The following is an 8664-nucleotide window of genomic DNA, read 5'->3' as shown; positions in this document are numbered from 1 at the left end:
AATAGGAAAAAGTGTGCTAAAAGGAGGAATGGGAGCAATTAGGGACTTGCATATGGAGCACACTTGCATAGCTGAGGTATTAAAATAATATTTTGCATCTGCCTTTACCAAGGAACAATGCTGTGCAGGTCGTGGTGAAAGAGGAAGTAATCCAAACACGAGAGTTTAAAATTGATAAGGATATTTTGGAAGGGTTGTCCATGCTTAGAGTTGATAAGGCACCAGACTGGATGGGATACATCAAAGGATATTCCGAGTGACAGTGGAAATTGCAGAAGCACGAGTCATCATTTTCCAGTCTTCCTTAGACTTAAGGATGGTGCCAAGGACTGAAGAATTGCAAACGTTACACCTTGTTCAGAAGGGGTGTAAAGATAAGTCCAGCAACTACAGACTAGTCAGTTTAATCTCATTTGCAGGAAAGCATCTAGAAATGACAATTTGGGAACAAAATTAACAGTTACTTCTGAAAATAAGGATTAATTGAGGAAAGATAACATGGATTTGTTAAGCGGAAGTTGTGTTGAACTAGCTTGCTAGAATTTTTTTGATAGAATAACAGAATGTTGGTGAGGATATTCCATTTGATAGTGTCCTGGACAAAGTAATAGCTCATGAAATACAAAGGATGGCATCAACATGGATACAAAATTGGCTGAATGACAGGAAACCGAGAGTTCTAGTTAATTAATGATTTTTGAACTGAAGGAAGGTTTGTAGTGGATCTTCCTCAGGGTTCGATCCTGGGCCCCTTGCAGTTTTTATATTTGCTGATAATACAAAACTTAGAAGTGATGTGGAGTTACTGGCGTTGGACTGGGGTAGGCACAGTAAGTAGTCTCACAACACCAGGTTAAAGTCCAACAGGTTTATTTGGGAGCATGAGCTTTCGAAGCGCCGCTCCTTCACCTCGCCTGAACTTAACTTGATGTTGTGAGACTACTTACAAAACTTAGAAGAATTGTGACTTGTGAGGAGGATAGTGTAGAACCTCAGAAGAACATAGGTTGGTGAAAGGAACAAATATGTGGCAGATTAAATTTAAAGTGTGAAGTGAGCCCTTTTGGTAGGGCAAGGAGAGATTATATAAAATAAAGGATGCAGGAGCAAAGGGACCTGACTGCATACTCTTGAGTAAACAAATTACCAAACCCTTAAAGGGACACTAATAGAAAACAAAATCTACAAAGAAAACTTATCGACATAAAATGGTGTTCTGAGGGCTGTTGATACTCTCCAGCCCTTGTGGTGCTCACCAGTTGTTAAAGGTCACAAGCAAAATAACAGGCACTGTATGCTCCCTTTCCAAGTACACCCAGGTGTGAACATAATCACGGAGGAGGGGCAAGCAGTTATCAGAGAGTCATAGAGGTTTACAGCGTGGAACCCGGCCCTTCAGCCCAACTTGTCCATGCCGCCCTTTTTTTAACCACGAAGCTAGTCCCAATTGCCTACATTTAGCCCATATCCCTCTATACTCATCTTACCCATGTAACTGTCCAAATGCTTATTAAAAGACAATTTTGTACTTGCCTCTACTACTATGTCTGGCAGCTTGTTCCAGATATTCACCACTCTGTGAAAAAAATTGCTCCTCTGGACCCTTTTGCATTTATCCGCCCTCACCTTAAACCCTTTAATTTTAGACTCCCCTATTTTGGGCAAAGATGTCGACTATCCAGCTGATCTATGCCCCTCATTATTTTATAGACCTCTATACGACCACCCCTTAGCCTCCTACGCTCCAGTGAAAAAAGTCCCAGCCTCTCCTTATGACTGAAACCATCAAGTCCCGGTAGCACCTTGTAAATCTTTTCTGTACTATTTCTAGTTTAATAATATCCTTTCTATAATAGGGTGACCAGAACTGTAATCCAGTATTCCAAGTGTGGCCTTACCAATGTCTTGTACAATTTCAACCAGATGTCCCAACTCCTGTATTCCATGTTCTGACCAATGAAACCAAGAATGCCGAATGCCTTCTTCACCACTCTGTCTACCTGTGACTCTACTTTCAAGGAGCTGTGAACCTGTACCACGATATCTTTTTGTTCTATAACTCTCCCCAACATCCTACCATTCATTGAGTAAGTCCTGCCCTGGTTCGATCTACCAAAATGCATCACCTCGCATTTATCTAAATTAAACTCCATCTGCCAGCCATCGGCCCAATTGACCAAGATCCCGTTGCAATCCGAGTTAACCTTCCTCACTGTCCAGTACGCCACCAAACTTGGTGTCATCTGCAAACTTATTAACCTTGCCTCCTAAATTCTCATCCAAATCATTAATATAAATGACAAATAACAGTGGACCCATCTACAGATATGAGGCTCACCAGCCTGTAGTTCCCAGGCTTTTCCCTGCAGCCCTTCTTAAACAAAGGCACAACATTTGGCAACCTCCAATCTTTAGGCATCTCACCTGTGGCTGTCGATGATTCAAATATCTCTGCTAGGGGACATGGAAATTTCTCCCTAGTCTCCCACAATATCCTGGGATACATTTCATCAGGTCCTGGGGATTTATCTACCTTGATGCAAACAACAAGAACAAAGAACAATACAGCACAGGAACAGGCCCTTCGGCCCTCCAAGCCCGCGCCGCTCCCCGGTCCAGGATTGAATCCTGAATCCAGGATCCCCGCCCAATTTTCCAGCCTATCTACATACCAATATCCTATCCACCGAGCTGTCCCTCACAGCTACGATGCTTTGTTCATCACAACCTATTAACTCACCCCCACCCCCCCATTCCAGACCATGTGATCTCCAGGGTTTTATGCGTTTATGAGCAGTTGCAGGACATTGTTAAGAGGGAGGGTGAGCAGCCAGAGGTTGTTGTATCAACAACATAGGTAGGAAAAGTGTTTTAAGACTTCCAGCACCTCCTTCTCTGTTATATGCACACTCCTCAAGACATCACCATTTATTTCCCCAACTTCCCTAACATCCATGCCTTTCTCAACAGTAAATACTGATGAGAAATATTCATTTAGGATCTCACCCATCTCTTGTGGATTTGCACAAGGATTCTCCTTTGTCTTATCTGCCAAAGCAATCTCATGTCCCCTTTTTGCCCTCCTGATTTCTCTTAACTCTACTCCTACGCCCTCTATACTTTTGATTTGATTTATTATTGTCACATGTATGAGCATATAACGAAAAATATTGTTTCTTGCGTGCTATACAGAGCATACCATTCATAGAGAAGGAAATGAGAAAGTGCAGAATGTAGTGTTACAGTCATAGATAGGGTGTCGAGAAAGATCAACTCAATGCAATGTATACTCTTCAAAGAATCCACTTGATCCCAACTGCCTATGCATTGTTTTAATAAATCTTAGTATTTACTCTGGTATTAAGTCTAGGATTTATAGAGTTAATATATCTTTCTTTTGTAAAAAATGTGAAATATACTTTTTTTCAAGGACATCAGAGATGAAAATCTGCTGAAACATTTTTCTGTCCATCCAAGCCCCTAATACTCTGGCCATCCCAGTCAATGTTGGGAAAGTTAAAGTCCCCTACTATTACCACCTACTTTTCTTGGAGCTATCTGTAATCTCCTTACATATTTGCTCCTCAATTTCCTGCTGACTATTTGGGGGCCTTTAGTACTATCCTATTAAAGTGATTTCCCCCTTCTTATTTCTCAGTTCTACCCATATAGACTCAGTGGGCGAACCCTCAGAAATATCTCCTCTCAGTACTGCTGTGATGTTTTCCCTAATCAAAAATACAAATCCCTTCCCTCTCTTACCTCCTGTTCTATCTTTCCTATAGCATCTGTACCCTGGAACATTCAGTTGCCAGTCCTGTCCCTCCCTTAGCCATGTTTCGGTAATAGCTACAATATCCCAGTCCCAAGTACCCATCTGCCTTGCCTGTCAGGCCTCTTGCATTGAAATAAATACAATTTAATCTAGACTCCCCTTGCTCTCTGCCTTGCGTTTGCCTGACCTGTCTCGTACTGGGATTACTGACACTGCCTTTACGATTGTGCCCTCATTAACTTCCGTGCTGTCCTCAACTTTCTCTTCTGTCTCCCTATTGCTTTGGGCCCACTCCCCTGCCAAACGAGTTTAAACCCTCCTGAGTGGCTCTGGCAAATCTCCCTGCAGTTCAGGTGTAACCCATCCCTCTTGAAACTATGCAGACGCTGCGACAACGGATGAATGAACACCGCTCGACAATCACCAGGCAAGACTGTTCTCTTCCTGTTGGGGAGCACTTCAGCGGTCACGGGCATTCGGCCTCTGATATTCGGGTAAGCGTTCTCCAAGGCGGCCTTTGCGACACACGACAGCGCAGAGTCGCGGAGCAGAAACTGATAGCCAGGTTCCGCACACACAAGGACGGCCTCAACCGGGATATTGGGTTTATGTCACACTATTTCACATAAATATTTCTGCTTTTTTCCTCCTGAGTCTTTATCATGCGATCCTAGAATCAGAATTTATGTCACACTATTTGTAACTCCCACAGTTGCGTGGACCTGCAGAGTTTCACTGGCTGTCTTGTCTGGAGACAATACACATCTTTTTAGCCTGTCTTGATGCTCTCTCCACTCCCATTGTTTTGTTTCTTAAAGACTGGATTAGTTGTAAGTATTCGCATTCCAACCATTATTCATGTAAATTGAGTCTGTGTCTTATAAGTTCTGTTTGTGAACAGAATTCCCACTCACCTGAAGAAGGGGCTCAGAGCCTCGAAAGCTTGTGTGGCTTTTGCTACCAAATAAACCTGTTGGACTTTAACCTGGTGTTGTTAAACTTCTTACTTTATTAATAAGGGCATAGAACATAAAGGAAAGTGACGCAAAACTTGTAGAGAACACTGGTTTGGCCTGAACTGGAATATCGCATCCAGTTCTGAGTGTCACACTTTAGGAAAAATATGAAAGCATAAGAGAACGTGCAGAAAAGATTCATGAGAATTATCTCAGGGATGAGGAACTTCAGTTACCTCGAGATTGGAAAATTTAGGACCGTTCTTCTGAAGGTTTGATAGAGGTATTCAGAATTATTTGAATTTATTTTAAATTTTCTGAAAAAAAAACCTTAAAAATAAATCAGCCATCACTCGACCTATTGCTGATTTTCTGATCAGATGCATGAATGTTGAGTTGCTCGGAGTTCGGCTCGCTGCCCTGGTCATTCGGCTCTCCCGCTCGCATTGTTCGCTTGCTCGGAGTTTGTTCAGCCAGGGCACCTGCAGCGGGGAGGAGGTGAGTGCTGGGCCTCTGAGGACGGCTCTCCCCATCTGGCGCCGTGTGAACCCCGGGGACACCGGCTGTTGTTCAGTCAGGAGCTTGGGGAGTTGTTCGCCGGGAGGGAGCGGGTTGGTGTGTGTGCAAGCGGGCGGCTGCTGGTGGAGGTGGAGCCAATGTCTCGCTGCTCACAGCGGGAAGCTATAAGCCGGGCCCTCACTTTGTGACCATTAGCAAATGGTCTGAGGAGGAGCTGTCCACCCAACCGTCTCTCGAAGCTTCTCTCCGTCTTTCCTTTCCCGTTACCAAACCCATGGCTGAAGTTTGTATTTAAATTCCACCTGGTTTGCTCCGGGAAGATGGAATGAACGAAGGAGCCCTTGAATGGTCTGGGCGGAGGCTTCTCGTTCCCCCAGTGGAAGCTGCAGAGGCGAGGCCGCTGCTGGCGGTGTGGACCAGTCAGCAAACCCCGGAATATTTGTTCATGTTGGACGTGAATAATTTATGCCAGTGACGAAAGATTGTTTTGAGAAATAAAAAGTCGGTATTTTATAACATTGATTCTTAAAATTAAATCTTTTGCAAAGTCGGTGCAGACTCGATGGGCTGGATGGCCTCTTTCTGCACTGTAAAATATAGTAAATCTGCAGATTCAAAAGAATTGCACGTTTGCTGCAGTTTGCGGATCAAGTCATGATCCTAAAGAAACCTCTTGAATTTTCATCTGAAGTAGGTGACATTTTGTCTAAGTTGCGAACGCTGAAGCTGAGACGTGTACGGTGAGGGTACAGATATGGAGATAGTACTGTGGGAATGGAATTTGGGTCGAAGAAGACACCCAATAATTGCGGGGAAGAAGGTGTTTGGAGCTTATTGTATTTGGCGATTCATTGCTTAGGAATATTTCATACAAGTGAATTGAGACATTATGATCCGCAGGAGCAGATGGGTTTCCAAAATTATTTTAAACAGTTATTGAGGTCACGCTTATGTCTATAACGTTGGAGCATTACTGTCAACAACGAGCTCTTTTATTGAAATAGTGAATCCCAATGACTTTTCTTGCACAACTTTAGCTTGCTGCAGCTGGATGTTGTGTGTGGATAAGTGCCTTTATTTTACTTGGGGAAAGGGCAGGTCTCTTCCTAGCAACTGACGTTGGGTGTTCCTTGTTATGCAGGAACTGGCCACCATTTAGTAAACATAAGAATGTCATGGGAAGATGTGAGCTGTCTGGTCAAATTAGATCAGAAATGTCAGAGAAACTACTTGAGGCATTAAAAAAATCCACTAAGTTTCACATTTTTGACAGTTTATGTTGATGTTTCAATTTTATGCATTCATTTATTATTGAATGCACTCCTAAAAGAGGGATGTGCAGTGATGCATCTGATTTGAGATTATTGTCCATAATTAAAATTAGGATTTTCCCTATCAGTTGACACTAAATTGTTAATTTTTATATGCTGTATATCCTATATCTGGTATACATGATTTTGGTTTATTAAGAATTATTGGCAGCTTGTATTGAAGGTGTTGTCTGCTTGAGCACATGATTTCTGAAACCATTCAAACGATGTGAAGGGAATCTAAACCTCTCCCCATGACATTCAGTGGCATTACCATCGCTTATCAACATCTAATGGGTTATCATTGAACTAAAACTGAACTGGACAAGCCATATAAATACTGTGGCTACAGCAGCAGGCTGGAGATGGAATTGTGAGCTGAGTAACTTACCACCTCGCCCTCCAAAGCCGCACCATAAGTCTGGGGTGTAATGGAATACTCCACTTGCCTGGATGACTGCATATTCAACAACACTCAACAAATTTGATGCCATTGAGGACAATGTTGTCTGCTTGATTGACACCCTATCCACCAAGTTAGACATTCATTCTCTCCATCATCAACACACTGTGGAAGCAGTGTGTACTATACACAAGATGCAGTTTAGCAACTAACCAAGGCTCCTTTGACAGCATCTTCAAAACTTGCAACATCTTGTCAGCTAGAAGGATAAGGGCGTTGGACCGCACCATCCTGACTTGGAATTATATCGTTGTTCCTTAATTGTCTTTGGATCAAAATCTTGGAACTCCCTCACAGCACTGTGGATGTACCCAAACCAGACGGGCAGCAGCGGCTTGAGAAGGTGGTTCACCATCACCTTCAAGGGTCAGTTAGGGTTGGCAACAAATGTTGGCTTTGCCAGTGATGGCCACATCTCATGAAAGATTAAGAATATACTATTTTACATGTTTTTGTTTATTTATCCAAGTTCCGCTTTGGGAAATGTAAAGCAATAAACACAGTTAGAAATGAAGTTTATAAAAGGCTTGAAATTACTTGTGGCCAATTAGATATGGTTCGTGATCATAATTGATTGGAAAAATCAGCAACATGTTCTGTAACTTGTAACTTCACAGTTACTGGGTCAAAATCCTAGCATTGTTCCAAACAGCGCTGTGGTTGTACCTACGGCACATGCATTGTAGAAGTTGAAGGCAGCACACCACCTTGAGGGCAATTAGGAATGGGCAAATAATGTTGGCTTAGCCAGTGACATGTGCGGCCCATGATGAATTAAAACATAATGCTTGCTGCATTGTCTGATACATGTGGGTAACTTCTTTCCAGGTCTTTTCCAAACCATCTCCTTCAAGGAGGTTTTATGGTAATTATGAAGATGCAGGAAGATTGTGGATTGTGCTGTTTTGATAGTGAGCTACTTATTTTTCTTAATTATAAGGCAACTGGTTCTGTGCTTTCATTATTGTCTGAACTAAGGGCTAATTGTTCTGATGTCTGAATCAACTGTGTACATTCCTTTTGAAATCTACTAAAGAATGGTACTGTTGTCACCAGATATCATTAGTGCACTTATGATGTGGAGATGCCGGCGTTGGACTGGGGTAAACACAGTAAGAGTTTTGACAACAGGTTAAAGTCCAACAGGTTTAGACTGGGGTAAACCCTTTTTGAGAGCAGATTTCCACTCCATCTGACGAAGGAGCAGCGCTCCGAAAGCTAATGGCATTTGCTACCAAATAAACCTGTTGGACTTTAACCTGGTGTTGTTGGAACTTTTAGTGCACTTAGGTGAGCTGTTTGTGTTTTCAAGAGATCTGTTTATTATTGTGCATGCATTTTGCAGATTTTGGGTACGTAGATGCTGTGATGCCATAGCAGGCTTTTTCAAACTGGGGGTTGCAACTTGCAGGTGGGTTGTGGGATGTTGAAAAAGGGTTGCTGGGTAAATTCTCGCTGCCTTATAAACTGATCCTTTTCAAAAAATGCAGGATGTTCTGTGATCCTGTTTTCAAAAAACAAACAAACGCGGGATGGTCTGCGATCCTGTTCTGAAAAAAAGTGTGATGTGCTGTTTATAGCGCTCATTTTGTAGAAGGAACTATGATGATGAGGGCCTCTCAGACAATGACATAGCCAGCA

General features: G+C 42.6%; 1 protein-coding gene across 6 annotated transcripts in view; it reads left to right on the top strand.

The window, feature by feature from the left end:
• The first annotated feature begins 4869 nt into the window (after nucleotides 1-4869).
• The window catches only part of heatr5a (HEAT repeat containing 5a), a 196638-nt gene continuing 192843 nt past the window's right edge, over nucleotides 4870-8664 (top strand). For 3 of the 6 annotated variants that reach the window (XM_078233687.1, XM_078233681.1, XM_078233688.1), the window contains exon 1: nucleotides 5113-5229. The gene's annotated coding sequence lies outside the window, so the exon portion shown is untranslated. Of the gene's footprint in view, nucleotides 5015-5112; nucleotides 5230-5730; nucleotides 5752-5833; nucleotides 5941-8664 lie in introns of those variants that run through there. The other 3 variants (XM_078233685.1, XM_078233686.1, XM_078233683.1) reach the window with 3 other exon arrangements.

The sequence above is a fragment of the Mustelus asterias genome, chromosome 18, assembly GCF_964213995.1.
Source record: "Mustelus asterias chromosome 18, sMusAst1.hap1.1, whole genome shotgun sequence".
In the NCBI taxonomy this organism is placed as follows: Eukaryota; Metazoa; Chordata; class Chondrichthyes; order Carcharhiniformes; family Triakidae; genus Mustelus; species Mustelus asterias.
The sequence above is the reverse complement of the archived record's forward strand: the minus strand, read 5'-3'. Positions and strand labels throughout refer to the sequence as shown.